General features: G+C 35.4%; 1 long non-coding RNA gene across 2 annotated transcripts in view; it reads left to right on the top strand.

The window, feature by feature from the left end:
* The first annotated feature begins 207 nt into the window (after positions 1–207).
* Positions 208–14,545, top strand: part of LOC307148102 — a 136,376-nt gene continuing 122,038 nt past the window's right edge. For both annotated transcript variants that reach the window (XR_013819410.1, XR_013819411.1), the window contains exon 1: positions 208–443. This is a non-coding gene — a long non-coding RNA (uncharacterized lncRNA). The remainder of the gene's footprint in view (positions 444–14,545) is intronic.

Below are 14,545 nucleotides of genomic sequence, written 5' to 3'. Positions count from 1 at the left end.
AGAAAAAACGACAAATGCAAATGTAACCTTTATCTTATTTTCATATTTCACTTACATTTTTGGGTTAATATCGAGATTAAAGCTTTGTAGGTGGGTTCTAGAATTTTTTTTTTTTTTTTTTTTTTGAACCTCGTTGTTTATTTGAATCGATTTTTTTTTAACCAGTGAATCATTTATTTACATTTACAAACGAATCGATTCATAAAATGAACCGGAAAATCCCAACGCTAGATTTGAGAGAGAGAAGTTCTCTACATCATTTCGCGTTGCTGTTAAAACGCAAGTCAGATAAAATAGGAAGTCCTAAAAAAATACAGTGACATCGCTTTTTGTCACTCTGCAGTGTTACTCGATGAAATAAGAAGAACCTTGATGTTGGAAAAGCTAACGTGTACAGCGTTTGAAAATAGCGGAACTACACTAGCGCTAGGCCTACTGAAAATGTAAGTAAGTTATAGCGTCTCTACTTGTCAACGCTGGTCAAAAATAACAGTAATGATCAGACTTCATGTAAACGTATGGTTTACAGATGTTGTAACTGACATGTTCTTAAAAATAGAGCAAAATGTCCAATCTCTGTTTTGTCATTGGTGATAAAACACGGTTCTATTTCTGGCGCGTGGGCGAAAGGCCTGTGTTTTGAATCCATTAAGTTGTCTAGAGTTAACTTGTTGTCAGTGTTTCTCACAACATCTGACATGTTGATGTTGCACGGGGAAACAGCTGAGTAAGAACAGCACTCCACCTCCTCTTATTCACCTCTTGAGGTTTATAGAGCATGATATAAGATTTCTGTTTAGAAGAGAAGGGCAGTTGGCTTTAGGAAGGAACTTGAAGTTTGTTTATACAGTAACGTTAGGTCATTCATTTCGCTGTGCTTTTGTTTGGGTTTATGCATAGCTGTCAGTCTGTGGATTTCTAGGCAAAGCATTCTAAGATTGGATCATTTGCAGAGGTTTTTCTCATGAGCTCAGTCAACTTTCTCACGAGATCAGACAAATTTGAAGACTTTTCATGTGTCTTACTTCCTCTTTCACAGGCAAGTAAAGCGGTGATCCTAATTGGCTTCAATGACTCATTTATGTAAAAAGAAATTTGATGACAGGCTGATTTTTAGATCTTGCTAAAGTGACGACAGAGTCTTTTTATATGGCATAAACAGTTTCTTATTGTGGTTAGTTCATTTTGGTCTGCATTCTGTTTTGTTTTCCTTTGTTGACTTCTGCTGACAAAATATTGTGTGGGATTTCTGTCATTGTTGTCAGACGGATTTCAAATTATAGTTTGTGAGCTCACAGAGCCTCAGGCAAGAAAACCGATACAGTTAGTATGTGATTAAAACGGAATCAGGTTCTGATCACCCTGTCTGGGTTTAGTAGGCATAGTCTGGCTTAATGTCAAACATTTGTTATACTGTTGGTCATTTATTCATTTATCAAATCATTTATTATATTGTTGGTAGACTGGCAACTACTGGCCTGACCAGGGCCTCAGAAATACTACTACTACTACTACTACTACTATATTACTACTACAAAAAAGTAAATCTAAAAAAAAATTAATTGTATTATTATTAGTTTTAGTATTCATAATAATAATAATAATAATAATAATAGTAATATAAAAACAACAATAATAACAATAATAAATGTACATATATTATTATTAACAACAACAATAGATTTACTTTAATTATTAATTATTATTATTATTGTAATAATAATGTATTTACATATATAGAATTAACCCCAATATATATATATATATATATATATATATATATATATATATATATATATATATTATATATATTATTATTATTATTATTATTATTATTATTATTATTAATAATGTATTTTGTACTCTTTGTATTTATTATAGGCTATAGTTTGCATGATAGATTGACTATGCTTCCACTCTCATATTAGTGGATTTTTGACACTCAAAAAATAAAGTATTTGCACTTAAGAAAATAGATTAATTTTACTTTAATTGAAAATAAAAAATAAACAATTTGTGAATCAACTAAAAATAGTTTAGTTAAAACAACTTAATTATACCATGTGTAAGTTTAACTTATATAATATTTATATAGTTACATATTATAGTAATGAGATTGTTTTAATCTAGTCTCACAGGATTTTGTTTTGCATCACGAGACTAGTTCCCAGCATGCTTTGCAAGAGACTGCATTGGGAGAGTACATTTAGGGATTAAGTGTTATTTTATGTGAAAGACATGTTAATGTTTAATGTTCAGTTATGTTGGTTATTTGCAGGAGTTTTTGTAATGTTTTTGAATATTGTGGTTATTATATGTGCTGAAGAGTGGCGCTTGTCCTTAGCTTGTGGGCACTGAGTGAGTATAACTATAGCAAAGTCAGAACTGACACCAGTCTTTTCTTATTTGTTCATTATACCTATAGGGCAGGCTGCATTACATTGCATATTCACCAAATACATACATGAATGAAACGACGTGTTTAAATATGAGAAAATGAATTAAACCTCAGTAAAAAAAAAATAAAAAAATAAAGTTGGACCAACATAAGAACATTTAGTTAAGTTAATTTAAACATATTAGAGTAAATTAATGTGATCTAAACCAACTCTTTGTGTTAATCTAATCAAACTGATTTATTTTGGATGAACTAAATTAAATTGTGTGTAAAAAAACTTTTTTTCATTTAAATTATTTTTTTTGAGTTGTCTTTACATGCGATTTATCAGCTTCAGTCAGGCACATGCCAAAGCGTGCAGATAAAGACAAGGTTTCACGAAAGAGGATGTGTTTATGCAACACAGTTCTTGCTTTTTGTTATGATAAAATGTTTCTTCACTAAGTGTCTCTGTTCCCTTAGATAAAAACTCACTTCTGAGCTTCCTATTTCTGTTAGGAAGCTTAAGGGCTGTTGGTTTACCGGCAGTGCTGTGAATCAACACTTCGTGTCTATGATGATATAAGTGATATCTGCTTGTCCTTTTGCCTCTCCTTCTGCAGTCGGCTGTGGAGATGGAAGGGTGAGGCGGAGGTGAAAGCTTTCCTGTGAGGAGGTTCACCTTGTGGAAAATGACGCTGTCTGGAGACCTGACCCAAAAGTTAACTTGGTAGAAAAGGCAAGAGCGGATAGAGAGGTCTCTGGAAGAAAATACTGTAGCGTTCTCAGTGTGTGTGTGTGTGTGTGTGTGTGTGTGTATATTTTTTCCCCTTTCCATTGGATGATCCTTAAACATCCAGAAACTTCTCATTTGTTAATTTTTTTAAAAACATTTCAAATAAATATTTACATTTTACATATATTTCATTTGCTGCCATCTAACACTAACTTTGTTAATCTCTAATTAAAAATAAATAAGTAAATAAAATAATTAAATGTAATCTTTAGCAAATCTCAAAATGAATATCCATTTTTCATACTGTAGCCTACATCATAATGCTGTGATGCCTTAATTTGTAACTTTTCAACAATTATTTATAGTGTTTTATTTTTAGTTTATTTATTTTAGACAATAGTAAATATTCATTCAAATTCAAAAATATTTGAGAAAATACTTATTCAGAATTATTTATATTCAGCCAGAATTTTAATAACTGTTATTGATAATTTCTGTATCCCTACAAAAAAGTTTCACAAATGACTTTTTGTGTTTTAAGAAAGTCTAATTAACAATTGTGAGAGAGTTGCACTGTAAAAAAAAATTTTTTTTGACTGAAAAAACTGTTAGTTGGTTAACTGCATCACATTATATGTAATTTTACTGTAAAATGTATGGTTTTTGGAAGTAAAAACTGAATTATACAATATAATTTGTGGTAAAACAACAACAACAACAACAACAACCTGCAAAAGCACATTCCCAGAAGTTTGGCTTTTCAGTTTATTTATTGTATTCCGAGTATTTATTAGGGGCCAAGCACTGAAGCGTAGGCGTCTATTGAAATCGTTGGCGTTCTTATTCTTCTTCTTCTGCCATGGAAGTCTATGAACCGCTTGCGGGAAAGTTATGAAATTTGGCACAGAGATAGAGGATAGTCTGAACTGTCACTATAGCAAATTTGCAATCTCTAAATTAATCCCTCTAGCGCCACCAACTGTCTAAAGTATCACTCATGTTTATGCTAGTAACTTTTGAACCATAATGGCTAGAAACAAAATTCGATTGCATCATATAACGTCATTTTCCGTCATGAAAATCTTTCCGCCATTTGGATTTTTTATGAAAAAAAAAAACTTTTTCGAACTCGTCCTAGAAAGTTGCTCCGATTTTCACGAAAATTTAACCAGATCATCTTCAGACCATGCCGACAAAAAGTTATGGAATTCAAGTTGATTCGTCAAACCATTCTCGAATACTGCGCAAACTAATTTTACGTAGTGCTTACAAAAACAGACGTATCTCCCTAACTATTATCGTATTCAGACCAAACTTGGTACATGTCATACCAAGCAGGACCTGAGGCAACATGCTGCGTTTTGGCACAGCGCCACCTACTGGTCCGGAGATACGAAAAATGGCTAATTTTGCATATAACTTTTGAACAATTTGTCCAAAAAACCTATAATTGATCTTGGTAGATTTGGGGCATCATGTCGAGTCAAATAATATCCAATTTTCCCATAGCAGCCATTTTGGACGTCGGCCATTTTGAATTTTGTACTAAAATGCTGTATTTTATGAACTCATGAATGTATCGTTACAGAACTTGGTATGGGTCATCAGCACAATGCTTTGAAAGAGTCTGAGAAGTTTCGGACTAGAAAAAATGATTTACATGTTTATAACTTTGGATTTGGTAGACTTATTTTCACAGGAGTCATCTCCTTACATTCCTGAATCCTTGCCGAGTCTAATGATACCAAACATGCTAGGTTTTGCCTTATGGTTAGCGCAATGTTGTAAATTAGCGCTTAAAAAAATATTTGCCAATATCTTCGAAATCGTTAGACCAATCAAGACGAAACCACCGTAGGAAGTTCAAAAACATAGGTCGTTGGCCATTCACTATAGCCCAAATATCAAGATTTTGATAGTAAATGGCACAAAAATCCAATCAAAGTCATTGAAGTCATGGGTCATTTTTTATGCTCTCATACATATAAATGTTTTTAACTCAAAAACAAAATGAGATATTTTCACCAAATTTGACACACTCATGTAAGGGCTCACTCTGAGAACACATAAAAAAAAGCGGTGGAACTGCGCCACTTGGTGGCGCTATAATAGAACAAAACAAGGACATTGCCATTAATTACAATATATCATGATATTAAATGCTACACTTTACGAATGAATTGGTGTACCGTTACGAAACTCGATATGTGTCTTGATAATCCATTAAAGGGTTAGAAAATTCTGTCAGTAATTACTCAACCCCAATGTTGTTCCAACCCCGTAAGACTTTCGTTCATCTTCGGAACTCAGCTCACTCCTTCATAGGCTTCTAGGTAATCGATATCTGCCATCCCACAAAAGTTAGTTAAGACATCGTTAAAATAGTCCAAGTGACCACAGTGGCTCAACCTTAAGTTTATCAAGCAACGAGAAGACTTTTTGTGCGCAAAAAACCACACAAAAATTACGACTTTATTCAACTATTAATTTTCTTCTGTGTGGGCCTTTGAGTGAGTTCACATAGTGTAACAGCGCAGTGCTTCTAGGTTGAACGTCAGAACGTAGGCTCACTATTGGCCGACGCTGGTCATATGTGTGATGCTGACCAATAGTGAGCCTAGGGTGAGTAATTACTGACAGAATTTTCATTTTTGGGTGAACTAACCCTTTAAATCATATTTTTAGTTACTTTTAGTTTTAGTATATATGATTTTTCAGCCATTTTGCCTAAAATCATCTTTAAATGTCTTTAATTGCTTATTGTTGCAGTTGGTCTGACACTCCCAGCCATGTTGGCATGTCTTATCGTCTTTGCGCTTGGCCCCGATAATTGCTGCTTGCAGCTATATTTTGAGCTTTAAATTGCTACAAATTGAGATATTGAGCTTTAAATTGCTATAAATTGAGATTGTGAGTATAAATCATTTTAAAGTAATTATTTGCGGGCACCAGCAGCAATTTGATGAACTGAATCAAATGTGTAAATATACAATGAAAAGTTCCTCCAAAGCAGCTACAATGGGTGAGGTTGTATTTCACACGGCTCATTCCTCCACATGTCCCTCGGGGCCTTCACAAGACCTTAAACCTCTGGCACTTATCTAATTAGCTCAGGGAAACACTGAATTATTAAAGTCGCCTAAATCATTCAGAGCACGAGCCTAATGTCTACCGTGTTCACAGGAGGTAGAAGGACGCGGAGCAATAATGTCACTGCCTACCGTCCAGCTGTCAGGATGATTGTTCATCTGAAGGCATTTGTCACCAGCATCAGTTACACCGGTGATACCTTGTTCAGTGTAACTTTACCCAGACATTCTCTTACACGCCATGTCCTTTACATATCAGAGTTATTTAAACTGTGATATTAGTGTTTTTGGCAACTTTATCTTGCTTATAAGTCTGGAAACAATCATCATTTTTGTCCCCTTCCAACAGCTGGAAACGTTTGCACTTACTTTTAATGCGTCATTGTAAACACAACTCATCTGAGGGCCAAAAAAATTAAATAAACAGCTTTCCCGTCATCCTATCTGAGTGTTCAGACAGGCCAAAGCAATGATAGTACTTGTTTAAAGAAAATAATGCATCAATGCTGTCAAATCCATCAATAGATTCTTTCTTTAGCAGAAAAGATTCTTTCTTTTCTTTTATTCTTTCTTTTATTTGTCTGTTTCTTAAAGTCTTGAGTGAATGGTAAGTGGTCTGAAGTTTTGTCCCACTGACCTTTCCTGGCAGCAGCTGATATTGAAGCTGGAAAGAACAACAAATTTAGGTTTTATGTAACCACTTGGACTAATATTTGTGGACATAAACCTCTCCAAGTCGAAGTTTCTCTGGCCCACTTGATTGATTCCAGAGAGACATCTCAAGGCCATTTCACATGAATCAGGGCTTCAGCGGATCTCCCAACTCGTCATTCGCCACTTTGACCTCCACATGAAAAACATTGCAGATACCGTCAGAGAACCCCAGTTTTGTGAGGTTGTTAGTTGGTTGCTAAAACAACAGAATTGAACATGAAATGCTTTTATAGGCATATTTACATTGTTGCAGATAAACACTCAACACACTTGACGAAGATAGTTATCGTGCCTCCAGGCTGATCTTATTGGTCCGTTGTGTGGGTAGGCCTAATGCTATACAGTAGCTTGCCGTTTTGCTTCATAAGGCTGCATGATATAGCTATTGAAATAAAATCTATGTAATGCGATCATATTGCGAAGGCTTTGATTTAATTAAATAAGTATAAACACTGTATCATGAGATGCATGTGTGGAAAATGAACAGTGATGTGGAAAATGAACAGTGACGTGTTTCACTCTGAAACCTGAAATGAATATACGCCCGCAAACCACAAAATAAAAGCTTTAATGTTTGAAAATGAAGAAATAAAGAGGTAAATATTAGTATAGCAGTTTTACACCTATGCCAAAATTAACATTATTTGGACTATTTTTATTAACTAGTTTTTCTTTTTACAGTACAATAGTATTATTGAAATCGTTTTTTATTTTATTAAAAAAATAAAAAAATAATAATTTTCACAATAAAAATCTTATTATTTTATAGTCTTACTCTTGAATGGGTCAAAAATTAGGAATGTGGCCTAACTAAATTATGTTCACTGTATGGTTTGAGTCATTTAGCTCTAAAAGGATGGTTTGCACTTAAAAAGTCTTCAGAGTACAAAGTAATTTTTCAGCTTTTAAAATAGTTTTTTTTTATGCAGTTGCACTCAACAAAATCACCCTATAATAAATGTAGAATGATTATTCTTTCCAAGCTATTCAAGTCATCTTGTGAAAATTCTTGTTTTTTTTATTTTATATCGCAATATATGTTGCAGAACAATGTCAGTATGTTTCAATATCTTGCAGCCCTACTCCATAGAGTTCAATGCATTAAGGAACATTGACACAAGTCATGTGAAAGTTCTGTCACAGCAACACGGCTATATGGATACAGTTTACAGTGACTAAGAAATAAGGATGTAAATATTTCGGCATTCAATAGCAGCTCAAAGCTTTTTTGGAAAGTTAATTCAAGTGAATTTGTTAACCCCCCCAACCCCATTGTATGGCATACTAAGAGTTTAAGGGCAAAAAGCTGGAGAAAAAAAGCTTTTAAAAAAAAAGTAAATGAATGTATAAACAAATGACATAAAATGACATTACAAATCTCGAGGCGTTGAGGCAAGCATCCTGCTTTAACCTTGTTAATATGCCTCCCACCCCCACTTCATTTCAATTAAGAAAATTACTTTTTAGTTCAATTAACAATAATTCATGCTTAACTGAATAAAATTTATTAAACAATTAAGGCAGGCATCAAGAGAGTGTGAGCAATGTGATTAGAAGACAACAATGTGAGCTCCTGGTGGAAGGCGATGCTGGATGAGAAAATGAAAGAAAGGAAGCTCAAGAAAGCAAGGTGAGCATAAGAGACTTTCATTGCCTCCGTTGTGCTTGATCTATTACAGATTAAATGTGCCACCATGGTTTGGAATACAAAGATTGTATCCTTCTTTCCCCTTGGGCAATGTCTTGCCTTTCAAAGAATATTTTACCCATATTCTGTTCTTTACAAGGATATAATGAGCACAGGCGGCGTTTCAGATACGTGCAGCAGCTCAATTTAAAGCTGTTTTCCCTTGAAGAACACATTTAAATATGTTCTTTGTTTTAAGTAACTGTTCGCTCGCTCTCCTAATCATGGCGGCCCATACCCAACCGAAATGATTTACGCATCCACAATCATTGGATAATCCCCACTGTCATTACTCCAGGCATCTGCTCTGTCACAGCGCTAAGAGCTTTTGGCTGCGCTTCTGCGAGGTTATTGTGCTCTCCTGTAGTGAGACCGACCTGCCTTCATTCCTCTGAGTTCAACTCTATTTAAGTCAATGGAATAAAATGAGGATTTTAGTGATCATGTAGAATGTAGAGGTGGTTTATGTGGGTCGGTGTTAATTTTACCCATGAGCATGGGTCTTGGACAGAGAACAGCCAATGATGCTGAAGTTGACGGTCTCTTACAAAAATGCCATAGTTGCTACAGCTTCTATTAGGACTGCAAAATCACAATATATATATATATATATATATATATATATATATATATGGGAAGCTTATCTGTCTGTAGCAGAGTTAAACAGTTTCGTCATAGTCATGGTTTTGTTTTGTTGTGCTGTTTTTTTATTTTTTTATTTTTACGACAGTGGTGGCTATACCAAGTTAAAACAGTTTTATCATAGTGGCACTTTTTGCTTGATTTCATTTTTGGATTTTTGCTTTTTGCATTTATTTAATTTAAAACAGTTTTGTCATAGTAACAGTTTTGATTCGTTGTGGTATTTTGTTTGTTTTTTGACAGTGATGGCTATACCAAGTTAAAACAGCTTAAAATATAGTAATAGTTTTGTGATTAGTTGCTAATACTAAATTAAAAACGTTTATTATACAAGCAGTTTTGTTGTGTTTTATTTACAGTTATATTTAATTTGCTAATAGAGTGCAACAGTCTCTGCCCTCTTTTTCAGTAGCATTGGTTCCGGAAGTATTTTTTTCCGAACCTTTCTCCCATAGGGATTTCAGAAAAAGTATTTTTTTAATAAGTGAAGTGAAGTGACATGAAGTATGGTTACCCATACTCGGAATTTGTTCTCTACATTTAACCCATCCAAGTTAGTGCACACACATTAGGAGCAGTGAGTAGTAAACACACCCACTGCAAACCGTGGGCACACACACCGGGAGCAGTGGGAAGCCAATTTTGCTGCGGCGCTTGGGGAGCGATTGGGGGTTAGGTGCCTTTCTCAAGGGCACCTCAGTTGTGTCCTGCCGGTATTGAGAATCGAACCCGTGACCTTCAGGTTACAAGTCTGACTCTTAAACCTTGTTAAAGCGATATAAGCATGGACCAATCCAACCAGCTACGAGGTGAATCATAACATTACAAACTTTGATTTGAAACAAAAAAGTGTTTGAAAATTGGACAAAAATACAAAGGTACAAGACTGTGTACTTAATGGCTTTAGTGAGGGAAATAACTACAATCCCATGAAGCCTTGCAAACAGTATTATCGAAGTAAAAACATGGAGAAAAATATAAAACTGTAAATTAGGGATGATATGAAAATTTTGCAGATACTGATAATTCTTAATATCTTAAAGCCAATAACTGATATATTGGCCAATAAATCTAAATCCAACTTTTTATAAAATTTTTTAAAGCCTGATTACAAAAACAAAAGTCTCACCATTCAAATCACCATGTTTTGCTTTATGCTTTGTTTTAATTTACTAGATCTTGTCGATATCTATAATGAAACCTAAACATATATGTATACTGCAATCATCTCTTTTTCTGAAAATGTATCACACTCTCTGCTCTGTCATTCATTTGCTCAGTGTTTGTCTGTCAAATTTATTAAACGCTTAGGGCCCTATCTTGCACCTTTGACTTTGTACACCGACGCATGTATCATTCCTATTTTGCACCCGACGCACAGCGGACTTTTCCCTCGACAGATGCACGTCGGTAAATTAGGAAATGAACTTGTGCTCCCAGGGGCGGTTCAGCGAAAAGAGGAGGCGTGTTCCGGCGCAAACGTTCCCTGGTGCTATTTTGCAGTTCCAGAAAACAATTCCGCCACAGACCAGGAAAAATCTATTCTAAAGTCAGTGGCGCGTTCAGATGCTATTTTAAGGGCGCATGCTTGGCCATAATGCAACGCGCATACACTTTGCTTCTCTCATCTACACACAGACGAAGCAGTTCTCATTTTTGCAAACCATACATAATTACAAGGAAAAATATTTCACATGAGGGAAATCATTGTGGTGTCCATGAAGATGTGAAAAAATAGGCATAAATCTAGCTTACACATTTACCAAAATTATTATACGCCTGTTTAACCGAAGCTAATTTGGGTGGGTTTCTCCCATCCCCATACAATGTCACTTCTCTGTCTTTTATGGCCCTGACGAGAACGTCGGTCTCCTCGGCTGTGAACCGCTCCTGCCGGGCGCCTGGCAAATCCGCCATTAGAATAAAAATCCGCCATGGAACAAGCGCGCCTGCTCTTAAAGGGAATGTGAGATGACGCTCTGATTGGTTTATTTCACGTTACGCCCAAACCACACCTATGAGTAATGTAGCTACTTCAGACCAACCCATTTTAGATTTGCGGCGGGCGCAAGAGTAATTTATCCCGCCGGTATAATAGCAACAGCGCCCAAGACCCGCCCACAAAGTTACTTGCGTTCCGCGTTTGATACTTGCGTTTCAGATCGTTAAAATAGGGCCCTTAGGCTATTAGTTTACTGGCTTCAAGTTCATCATAAAGGAAACAACTTTTATTCAAGGATTTTTCTGAAAGATTTCCTGCCAAACCTTGAGCTCATATCCATCTTTAAAAACTTCATATAGTCTGAACATTTATTCAAATGGTTGCTTCTTTTTATTTTCCATGTACTGCCCTTCAAGATGCCCTTTTTTTTCTTTAATATTTCTATCAAATGAAGGCTATTCATTCATCATTCATCATTCAGTCTATCAAGTCCTTTCTTGAAGCTTATATTGCTCCAAGTGTCCTTGGAGTTGTCTAAACTAGAATGCATTTATAATGACTTCAATCCCGTCATATATCAGTCTTTATATTCGCTAACACGCATTAATTTCTTTCATTCAGGAATAAGTGTTTTCACAATCTCTTATGTACCTATTTGTTTTCTTATTATCCCTTGATGTGTCAGTAAGACAGTGATTTGCTCTCCAGTTTGGATGAATTACAGCAGGGATTTGGATGACTCTGGTCCAACAGTGAGTGATTGAGATGAATGATCTTTTATTGTCATCCATTTTGTGGATATGATGGGGGAACACATTGTGACCCTCCACTCCAAGCCACTGGAGGCCACGCTGGCAAAGGGGAGAAATGATGATTAAAGACGGAGGAGCCCAATTGCAGAATGTAGTTTAATGAAGCCCAAATGAAATTAATAACCCCGTTGTCCCAGCAGAAGACCAACACAAATGAAAATATGTTATGGGAGCTTAGCGTCTCCCAGATTGTTCATGTTTCAAGGTGATAAGGATACTGAAAGTTTTGCCCGGTAACCCAGTATTTGAAAGAGTTCTGCTATAATTAAGTAGCTCACTATAGACAGTAAAGGACAAACTAGTTCTGGAGTCGAGAAATCATTGCCCTAATGGATTTATAGGGTACAACAAGGCCAAAGGCTCTTTATTTTTATTCGATTTTGCTGCATTTTTAATGATCCATAAGTTAATTTGGTCTAAAATTATTTATATTCTTTTAAATATGCATTTATTGAATTTTGATTTATATACAGTGGTTAATAAGAATCCCTGAGCTATGATATGTTTTGATAAATGTATTGTATATGTTTGATTTTATTATTTTTACTTTTGAAGATGATTAAATCAGTAGTTTTACAATAAGTGAATGAATAGTACACTGTAAGGTAGTCAGAGACGGATGCCAAACTTAGATGTCTTCTGAATGTCCTGCTCTAATATTTCAGAAAAAATGCATTTATTATTTTGTTCGTCATAAACTTTGGGACCAGAATTTTTCCTGTTCCCTGTTCTCCTGTACCTAATCTATTGTTTTAGCTGTTGTGATCTGATCTGATCTCTTTCACTTAATTACTCATTAATTTGGTTCTGACCAACTGGTTAATGAACAGTGTGCATAGGTTAGCTATTATTGTTGAACATAAACTATTCCAGTAACTGATCACAAGAAAGAGACCATTGGGACAGTGAGTACACTCTTAGGAATCACGACGATGCCGTGGTATTCTTTCATTTCAGGGAAGGTGTCTGACATTGTATGAAGCATGATGGAAAGCAATTCATGTGTGTGCATGCAATATGGCTGAGCCTCCTGACTCTCTGAGCGAGTGTATGGGCTCTCCAGGCTGCTAACAGCAGGGGAGAGCAGTGATGAGCTCATTCCTGTCCTACTGGCAGGAAGGAAGCAGACTCCAGACTCACAGGCCCCAGGCCTCAGGTGCTGCTGCGCTGCTCATTTAGCTCCTGGCTGCTTTGAGAACACACCAGAAACCACCGCAGGCAGACCAAAACCTGCTCTGAGATGATCAGGATCACCTGCAACAAACAAAGACTACTAAACCGAAGAGAAGCTCTCACTTATTATTTGATTTCTACCCCATAGGCTTTTCAGTATTATAGGATGTATATCAATTAGCATGGCCTGTTAGCCCCGGCTGGTAAAGGCCGTAATTACACTCTCTGAAGGAAAAAAGCATATATTTTTCTTTTGTCGGGCCATTCAAAATCATCTGTGTATTCTAACAAGACTTTTTGCTGTCTACAGTATATATTGCAAAAAAGTTATCTGGTTTTTGTTTTTTTAATCAATACATTTAGATTAGTTTTTCTGTCATCTCACTTAAAGTTGATCTTTAAAAACACTAATAATTTAATAACACTGTTAAATGTAATTAGTGTAACCGGTCCTACTCGACCTGCTCCAAGTGGGACTTGAACTGGCTTCTCTGGCGTGGGAGGCGGGCGCACTAACAAGGACGCTAAAAACCGCAGCTGATAGCGCCAATCGCTAACGTGCCTCTTTAGGCCAGGGGAGTGAGGTTTACACGCTCAGCTCTTACTGGCCTACGTCCGTTACATTAGCAAATCTAAAAATTAATCCATTTGAGTTTGATTCATTTTCATAATCTTCATTATAATGTAGCCTAACTTGTGATGCCTAATTTTACTTGTAGATTTTAAAATAATAGATTATTATTTTTTTATTTTTTTGTTGTTTATTTTAAGAATATAATATAGAATTTTAATATCAGACATTTATCAGTTGAAATAATGAATGGCTTGTTCTATCGACCAGAATTTAACATTGTGCATCCTTAACCGTTGTTGGCATGGATCTTTCACAAAAATGTAAAAATATCACAGCATTTTAAAAACGGTTACAAAATAACAAAACAGAATGTATTATATGGAATATTTTCATATTTTATTCATCACTTGTTAAGTCTACATGTACATTGTTGGATATAAAAAAATCTTTACACCCCTGTCAAAACAGCTGTTGTTTTTTATGTAAAAAATTAAACCAAGATAAATCATGCCAGGACCTTTGCACGTTTAATGTAAAAATGTAATGTAATTTTTGCATTAAAGGTGCAAAAGTTCTTATATAATTTATCTCTTTCATTTTTTACATCAAAAACACAGCAGGGGTGTGTAGAGTTTTTATATCCACTGTTATTCTCCTGTACTGTCTTTATCTGATGCCGTTATGTACGCTAAATGCATAGGTGACACATAGTGAATGAGATTTATTAAAACATGGGCGTGATTTCAATCTTTAGCAACGTTTCCAAGAGCAACTCTAACCTGTGACTATGACTGAAATG

The sequence above is a fragment of the Squalius cephalus genome, assembly GCF_949319135.1.
Source record: "Squalius cephalus genome assembly, chromosome: 20".
NCBI lineage: Eukaryota > Metazoa > Chordata > Actinopteri > Cypriniformes > Leuciscidae > Squalius > Squalius cephalus.
Note: the sequence above shows the minus strand (reverse complement) of the source record. Positions and strands in the feature narration are given on the sequence as shown.